This window comes from Musca vetustissima, unplaced genomic scaffold (assembly GCF_032173495.1).
Source record: "Musca vetustissima isolate MV318-11 ecotype Yass unplaced genomic scaffold, APGP_CSIRO_Mvet_v1 utg2072, whole genome shotgun sequence".
In the NCBI taxonomy this organism is placed as follows: Eukaryota; Metazoa; Arthropoda; class Insecta; order Diptera; family Muscidae; genus Musca; species Musca vetustissima.
In genome coordinates, this window is record NW_026886532.1 from 409,746 (window position 1) to 420,082 (window position 10,337).

The window sequence follows — 10,337 nt, forward strand, 5'->3', positions numbered from 1 at the left end:
CAAGAAAAAACAAAACTTCGTAAGGAACACTTACCTGCACTTAGAGGAACAAGCCAAGCAAGAATTCTTAAAAACAACAACAATAATAATTCTTATTGCAAAACAAACAAAACCAATCATGTTTTTTAACCATTAACTACCTTTTTATTAAGTGATTTTAGTTTAATTAATTAATTAAAAAATAAAAACAAAAGAAAACAGAATTTTTTTTGAAATATTTTTTCAGGGAATTTTTTTCAAAATTTTCTTTTTTATAAAAAAATAATTTTTTTTAATAAAAATATTTTTTTTATAAAAAATATATTTTTTAAAATATTTGTTTTAAATAAAAAAATATTTATTTAAATAAAAATATATTTTTATAAAAAAAATATTTTAAAATAAAAAATATTTGTTAAAATAAAAAAAATATTTTTTTAAAATAAAAAAATATCTTTTTTAAAAAAATATTTCGTAAAAAAAATATTCTTTAAATAAAAAATATTTTTTTAGGGGAACTTTTTCAAAATTTCCTTTTTATAAAAAAAAAAAAATATTTTTTTAAAATAAAAAAATTATTTTTTTAATTAAAAAAAATTGTTTACATAAAAAAATATTTTTTTAAATAAAATATATTTTTATAAAAAAATATTTTTTAAAATAAAAAAAATAATTTTTTGAAATAAAAAAAAATAATTTTTTAAAATAAAAAAAAATAATTTTTTAAAATAAAAAAATATCTTTTTTAAAAAAATATTTTAAAAAAGATATTCTTTAAATAAAAAATATTTTTTTTTTAATTTTTATAATTTTTTAAAATAAAAAAAATATTTTTTTATTTCAAAAATATATTTTTAATAAAAAATATATTTTTTATCAAAAAATATATTTTTTAATTAAAAAATATTTTTAATAAAAAATATATTTTTTATCAACAAAATATATTTTTTATCAAAAAATATATTTTTTTTTAATAAAAAAATAATTTTTTAATAAAAAAATGTTTTTTTTAAATAATTTTTTTTTTAATATTTTTTTAATAAAAAATATGTATATTTTTTGATAAAAAATATTTTTTATGACATTTAAGATTTTTTATTAGTTTTCAAAGGTTGTAGATTTTGTTAGCCTGGTCACCATAATCGGGGTTTCTCAATTCCATTGAAAGAAGAAAAAATTTTGTCAGATCCCTCCAAAAAAAAATGTTATGGACGCTACCCAATAAAAAAATCAACAAAAAGAAATTAATGAAAAGCCAAGCCGCCTCATTATTGCCTGAACAAAATAGTTTTACTTAAAAAAAATCGATTATGGAAAAAAATAAAAAAAAAAATATTTAAAAAATATATATTAAAAAAAATAATAAAAAACTTAATTGTAATTATTGTATTGTGAATTTATTGTAAATCAAAACGAAATAAAAGACGTAATTTTCTTCAATTTCTTCCCAAAATGAACCCAAATGAACTTCCCAACCATTATCGCAACATCATTTCCAAAACCTTTTTTATCACCTCCTCAGCTGTTACCATACCATTCTATTTTAAAATATTCTATAGAAACTTATATTTGTTACTAATTGTTTAGTAAAAAAAATTAAAATATATATATGAATAAAATAAAATATTAATAAATAATATTAAAAGAAAACTTTGTCTATATAAATGTTAAGCAGATGTTGAAAATAAAAATAATATTGAAAAAAGAAAACACAAATATAAATGCTTAAACAAAATCCAACAACAAAGATTTCAAAATTTATTTACAAAAAAATATTTTTGGAGGGCATGGAATTTACAAAAAGGGTTTCCCGAAGGACAGCTATTCAAATATTTTTTGGGCATAAAAATACAAATTGTATTAAAAGAGGAAGATTTTGAAAGCTTCTCCTCATAACAATTGTTAAAAATTTGTAAAAAAAAAATAAAACAATCGAAACAAAATTATTCCACATATAAAAAAAAATATATTTTGATGTATTTACTCCACGAAAATTAAAAAAAGTAACAAACTCTAAACTACCGTTATGATGAGCTTTTAAAATTAACGTAAAAAAAATAAATAAAAAAGTATTACAAAAAACTACACTTAATAATTATGAAAAAAAAAATTAAATGTAACCAACATTTTTCCCGCCCGCTTAATTTTAACGCAAAACAAAAAAAAACAATTGCATTTTTTTTACTTTAAATGTTATATATTTATGTTTAATTAATAAGTAATAATATTTAAATATATATATATATATATATATGTTTATAATGCAAAAATATATATTAAATTAATTAAAATAGTAAATAAAATCCATTTATTTCTCATTGTAATGTGAATGAAATGCAAACGCCTATTGTGAATGGTCATTATTTCATTGAGCCAAGCCAAAACAAGCAAGTGTGTGGTAATGTCGTATAGAAACACCTATTGTGAATGGTCATTATTTAATTAAGCCAAGCAATCAAGTGTGTGGTAATGCCGTATAGCAACTTGACATGAATAACGGTTGTGTACGGCGGTGATTGCGTGCTCTCTTGTGATTGCAGTTACTCAGTGACGTAACGTAATGTAAGCAAGAAGTAGTTTTATATTAAAATATTAAATAAAATGTGTTTATTTCTCACTATAATGGTAATAAAATAAAAGCAACTATTGTGATTGGTCATTCTTATTAAGCCAAACATGTCATTGTGCTCGTGCCGTAATGCCGTGTGACGACATGGCATGAATAACGGTTGTTTTGTTGTGATGGCATGCTCTCTTGTGATTACAGTTACTCAACGAAGTAACGTAATGTGAGTGTAAGGAGTAGTTATATATTAAAAGATTAAATAAAATATATTTATTTCTCACTGTAATGGGAATAAAATATAAGCAACTATTGTGAATGGTCATTATCATTAAACAACATGCAATTGTATGTGTGTGGTAATGCCGTTCATTACATGAACAACAGTTGTTCTACACACATTCTCTTCTGTGGTTGCAGTTACTCACTGACGTAACGTAACGTATTGTGAGTATAAAGAGTGGTTTTTCGTTGCTTCGAATTATAGAACGTGATTTTAATTAAATATTTAATGGAAAATTTGAATAGAATAAAATAAAAAAATTAAATATAGAATATTTAGAATATATTTTTTTATATATATTTATTATATTATTTTAATTAATTTATTAGTTAAAATAATATATAATTTATTAAGCCAATTCTTAATTGTGAACAAGTGAAGTGATTCTAAGACCTAATTAAAGATACAAACTAATTATAAAACCTATTCGGATAAATTTGGATTCCATATAATCTCATGGTAGGCATTTTAAAGCATATAAGACCTCTAATTAGAGACAATATATAGTGTTTAAGAGCCCTTGAAGCTATTTTGAAGCATATAAGAGGTCTTATATAGCATTTGAAACCTTATATTCTTTCCCAAAATCGTGTTTAAGGAGAGGTAAACCCATTTATAACAAGTTCTCTATACAGAAAACTTATCGATAATAAGTTTTCCATCTGGAATACTCATCGATAATACATTTTTCATCAGAAAAACTTATAACATAGATTTCTATGAAGCAACTGGTCGATAACAGCGTTATTATAAAAAAATGCATCTATAACACGCTTTATATAAATAAAATGAATCGATAACACGGTTTGTATGAAGATAATTTATCGATTACACGGTTTTTATCAGGAAACCCTATCAATAACAAGTTCTCTATACAATAAAAATAATCGATAAAAATTTGATCGATACTATAGTTTACATGACAAAATTTTGTCGACAATACAGTTTATGAAGAAAATTTTGGATAACACCGTTTCTATAATATTGATATATCGATATCATGGTTTATATAAAGAAAAATTATCGTTAACATGGTTTATATAAAGACCATTTATCGATAACAAGTGTTCTATATAGAAACCGCATCGGCAACATAATTTAAATAAAGAAAATTTGTCTATAACAAAATATCTATACAGAAATTTTATCGATAACACGATTTATATAAAGAAATAAGACGATTTATATTAAGCAAATACATCGATAACTTGGTTTATAAAAGGAAAAATAATCGATAACATGGTTTATATAAATGAATTATGGTTATATAAATATTATCGATAACACGATTTTTATAAAGAAAATTTATCAATATTACGGTTTTTATCAAGAAATCCTATCGATAACAAATTTTCTATACAGAAAAGTTATCGATAGAAAATTTTCTATAAAGAAAATGTATCGATAACAGAATTTTATATAAAGAAAATGTATCGATAGCAAATTTTCTATAACGAAAATGTATCGATAACAAATTTTCTATAACGAAAATGTATCGATAACAAATTTTCCTAAAAATGTATCGATAGCAAATTTTCTATAACGAAAATGTATCGATAACAAATTTTCTATAAAGAAAATATATCGATAACACATTTTCTGCGAGGAAAACTTGTCGATAAAACGGTTTACAGAGCAAATTTATCGATATCATATTTTCTATAATGAAAATGTATCGGAAAATGTAAATAAATGAGTACTTATACTTCAAGTAACCCATAACCGGTCCTGGTGAATGAACATCATATGTTCTCCCACCAACATACTTGACAACGTATCGAAGTACAAAAAAAAAATGTATCGATAACTAATTGTACATAAAGAAAACATATTGATAGCAAATTTTCTGTAAAGAAAACTTGTCGATACAACGGTTTACATAAAGAAAATTTGCCCGTAACATGGTTTCTATGAAGAAACCTAATCGACTACAAGTTTTCTATAAACAAAAGTTTATTGCTACTTAATTTTCTATATAAAAACCTATTCGATAACCTTTCCTAAAGAGAAAACTGATCGATTATAACTTTACTATAAAGGAAACTTATCGATTAAAAGTATTCTCTAAACGAAAGCTTATTGATAATGATTTTTCTATATACAAACCAGATCAATAACATGTATTCTATTAGGATAACTTTTCGATATAAATTTGTTTTTTATAGAAAAAAAAACTGATCCGTCTTTACCAAAAACAATAGGGATCTTCATTGGCCAGAATTCATCCTACATGCAAAATATCGTAAAGATTGGTTCATAACTGTGTCCTGTATCGTGTTTACAAATAATGATGGACGGACGGACGAACACGCACACATGTCTAGATCGACTCAGCTAGTCGAGATATGACGATCGGCATATTTATCGCTGGGTCTATGACCAATATTTCGCTGCGTTACAAACTCTTGGGGCTGCACAAAGCTATAATACCCTGACAACATACTTGTATAGGGTATAATGAAAGCATTGTTGTTTTTGTATTCATGGATCATTATGATCAGCAGGAAATAAATATATTTTGCAAAAAATTTGGAAAATTTTCTTTAGCTCAACCATTAGAGCCCAATCAGCCTTAATTAAATCACCACGGACGTAATCCTTGCAAACATCGAGACAAAAATTTCTAATGTACATGCCGTTTTACTTGCCTACTTAGCTGGCTTGTGACAGAAGCTTTATGCGGTGTACACACTACCATTTTTGAATGGCACTCTTGCCCAAATTTTGCTTGTTTGATAGTGTGGCCTCACATGTTTGTCATTCATCAGGCAACCACAAAAATATTTATGGTTGTTGGACAGTCAGTAATCGATAAAAAAGTTGACAGTCAAAAATGATAGTGTGTACACCGCTTTAGTTTTCATGTTCCACAGTTGGTCCGAGACTACTGGACGTCTTGCGCGTTGATACCATCAGCTTTGTCTTCTCACCGTTTACTGCCAGACCCACTTTGGCAGACTCCTTCTCAATTTGTTCAAAGGTGGCTGTTACCGCTCTCAATGTTCGACCCATTATATCGATGTCATCGGCGTAGGCGAGTTACTGATGTTGTTTGGTGCACAGATTGCCATTTCTGTTCACTTTTGGCTCTCGTATGACCTTTTCCAGCAGGATGTTAAAAAGATCAGATGTCTGAATCCTCGTTCGGTATTGAAGAGATCCAATAGGTCCTTTTCGACTTTAACTGGTGACCTTGTGCCACTTAAAGTTATCCTGCATAGCCGTATTATTTTTGCAAGAATGCCGAACGTAGACATGGCTTTATACACCTCTGAACGTATAGGGCTGTCGAATGCGGCTTTATAGTCGACGAATAGGTGGAATGTGTCGATGTGTTTTTCGTGGGTTTTTTTCCAGGATTTGGCGTAGAGTGAAAATCTCATTGGTATGGTCAAAAAAAAAAAAATCTCATTGGTAATGTCATTGACCATTGGCTTCAGTCGTTCACACAGTACGCTGGATAGCACTTTATATGCGATGGGAAGGAGACTTATTCCTCTATAGTTGGCACATATCGTCATGTCTCCTGTAACAATATATTATAAAAATTCCCCGTTTAATAAAATATTATTAATATATATATTTTTCCCTTTTTTAAACTCCTCTCCTTGGTGGCTCATAAGAATATCTTTTATTTAAAAAACAAACCCACTGCTATGTCACTCTCGGTCATAAAACGATCTACATAACCCTAATTCTCGTCGCCCAGTATTCGTGTGCCTTGTGCGTGTATCATAGCGTAAAGCGTGTTTTTTCATGTTGCGTCAACGCGCGTATGACATTTCCCATATGAACATATGAATAAAAAGAAGCAGCAGTAATCATGAAAATACCATTTGTTTCGGAAAAGACGTGCGGACGTGTGTGAGCAAGAATTCGTTCGGCAAGCAAGCAAGCAAGCAGAGAGCTACGTTTATTATTCTTTTTTCGTTTCATGTGGAATATTGTTGTGTCGTGAATATTCTTGCCGCAAAATAACAAAAAAGGAATTGCAACAATAATACTTTAGTTTACATAAAGCCCCCAAAAGAAGAAGAAGAAGCAAGTAAAGAAAGAAATAAAAAAAAAAGAGTTGTGCTGTGTTGCTGCTGCTGGTACATACAAGACGAAGTTTGTTTTGCCAGAACAAAAAAGAATACAAAATAGAATTATCAAAAGTAAACAGCAACAACAACAAGAAAGTGAAAAAGTGAATTACACAAAAAAAGAAACAACAACAGCAAAAAAAGGAATTAAAATGTTTCCTTGCAAAAGAAGAAAAATTTTGCCATAATCTAAGGGAGTCATACATGGGACGTGAATACACACAGTCAGTGAACGGGAAAAACAGTGAAGAAAATAAAAAAAAAGGAGGAACCTTTGAGGAAGAGAAGATAAAAGTGGTGGCCAGTTTCCCCACACAAAATATATTTTTTTGCAGTTTCCTTGGTGTTGAATTTTTCCCTATAAATTGCATTTTTTTTTCTGTTTAGGCGGAAGAGCCTAGAGCAAAGTGGTAGTGTTATAAAAACAATCAAGTCATCATCATTGTATAAAACACAAGAAAAAAAAACGGAACGAAACAAAAAAAAAAAAATAACAAAAGAAGGAATCCTCCTCCTCTCGAGTGTCAGCAAAGTGTCAAACTCAGAGAAAAAACCTCTATAACAATTTTAAATATTTAATTTACACTACCTAAAGGATTATCTTCAAAAAAAAATGGTAAGTAATTTTTATTTGTTTTTTACGTAAATAATAAAAATAAAGCAAAAAAATAGATCTTCACACACAAAAGGTTTCTAAAGGCTGGCACAGACATGCAGGCACTCTCTCCCATGCCCATTTACACAACACACAACGTTTGACATTTCGTCTCTCTCAAAGAGTTTGCTCTGGCATGCCTGTCTGTCTCCCTGCATGCATGTTGAGAACACGTTCAGTTATTTTTTGTGTGCAATTAAGACATGTTTCAGTTTGTTAATGTATTCCTTTAATAATATTGACATTTATTGTTGTTTTTTTCTTTTTTGATATATGCAAACAATAATTTGCATAAAATAATGAATTTCCACACAAACCACAAAAACCATGCTGCTGGTCACCCAATAACAGCTGTCAAACAACGTTTCTTCGTTCTGTTGCTTTGTTGTTGTTTTGATTCTTATTGTGATTGATTTGGCCGTGCTTAGCTGTGTGTTATATACAGCCATCTCTTTCTAACCAATGGATGGGCTGTTTAAATGACATTCTGTGTGCTTGCTATGTTGTGAATTAAAAGATTCACACACATGGTTTCACATGTGCTAAAATGTGTTTCAATTCACATTTTTTGTTAAATTGTTTCGTTTGATTTTAAAATTAATTTCAAAAAGGTATAATTTGAATAAAATAAATAATAAATAACAAATTAATGAAAAAAATAATTTTAACGAAAATAAAAATTTTAAATACATTTTTTTATGAAAAATTAAGGAAAGTAGAAAAATGTGGCAAAAATATATGCAACACATGGTTGGGTTTGGGGTTCCTTGGGTGAAACTGGTGTCTTCTTTAGATAGACTGGAGGAATGTGTTATGATATTTAAAAAAATTTTCAAAAAAAAAAAAAAGATTAGGATACAAAGTATGAAAAACGGATAACAAAATGAAATCAGAACTAACAATTTAGCATAATTTTTTTTTTTTTTTTTTTATAAACCATGGAGGCAAATTGGAAACAAAAAAAAGTTTCTAATACTATGCAACACATGGTTTTGGGGGTTACTTGTGAAGGACTGACTTCTTTGAACAAAATTGGGAAAGGATTTTAAATTTTAATCATATAAAAATTTTAACATTTTTACAATTTACAAGAAAAAAATTTTTCAAAAATTTAAATTAAAAAAAATATTGGAAAAAATTGAGTTAGAAAACTTTAATGAAAAAAAAAATAACAAATTTATAAAAATATAAATGAAAAAAAATTTACGCAATTCAAGTGGAGAAATTGGCATTTTTTCTTTTACGCTATTGAAATTTTGTTTTAAAGTCTTATACGAATTGAAGCCCTTTTTAAAGTCTTTATACACAATTGAATAGGTTAATGAGATCTTATACGCCATTGTGGAACTATTATTACGTCTTATACGCCATTGAAGAATTGTTATGTGGTTTATACATCATTAAAGAACTTTTATATGGTCTTATACGCCATAGAAGAGTTGCTATGAGATCTTATACGCCATTGAAGTGACATTATAATATCTTATACGCCATTGAAGACCTAGTTTTAAGTCATATACACAATTGTAGAGCCGTTTTGAGGTCTTATACTCCATTAAATGTCTGCTTTTTAATTCTTATACGCAATGAATCCTTTTTAAATTAAAAATTGAAGATTTTTTTCAGCACTTATTTTTTTTGAGGATTTGTTTTAAAGTCTTATATCGCCATTAAAAAGCGTTTTATGACTGGTACTTATACGCCTTTGAATAGGTTAATGAGTTCTTACACACAACTGAGAAATTATTATTTGGTCTTATACGTCATTGAAAATTCGTTAGATTGTATTATACGTAATTAAAATAGATGTCATGAAGTCTTATACGCCATTAAATAGCTGTTTTGGAGTCGTATACCCCATTACGGGACAATAATTAGGTCTTATACACTATTAAATGCCTTTCATCTGCTTTTATACAACACTAAGACTTTAATGTCTTATACTCCTCTGATGGATTATAATAAACTCTTATATGCTACTCAAGGTCTGTCATTATACGTTATTAAGGTTCTTTAATAAAGTTTCATAGGCCATAAATGAGCTTTAATGATGAGTATAAGATTTCATATACGCTGCTATGAGCCCTTTTATGTTTAAAAGACCTATAACAATGTCTTATATTCCGTATAAGAGTTGTAAATGAAAGTTTTTTTGTAATTTGCAAATCGAATGATGCCATATACTCTATAGAAAACTTCCTTAGAAGTCTTATACGCAATGAAAAATGTCTTATACATTTTTACAATATATCATTTATTTTACAATATATCATCTATAATAAAGTCTTATACGTGGTTATGGGGACCTATATGCCTTATACGAAGATGTAAAAGAGTCTTATACACCATATAAAAATTGAAACTTGACACTATTTTTTATATTCCATAGTCCAGCAATTTATTTCCCATCCCCTCCCCCCACTCTTTTCTCATTAAAGCAATCGTTTCCCCTTTTGGCACAAAGTTTTGAAACAATTGTAATAAATTGCAATATTTGCAAAACTTTTAATAATTCTAATATTTTAATATTTTACTTTACGCAAAAACTTAAAAATATTAAAAACATCTGTGGCCAATGTTGTTAATGGAACTTCGATGCTATTCTCCCATCCCTCTTTGGCATAGATAAATTCAAGACAATGGGTTTTTAAATTTCTAACAGTGGAACCTCTCTCTATTTTATTATAATTAATTGTTTTCTTGTTTCCCAAACGAACTCTTTCTTCATTTTCCCATTGACGTTGTTGTTTTCTAAAGATAAGAACAAGCTAT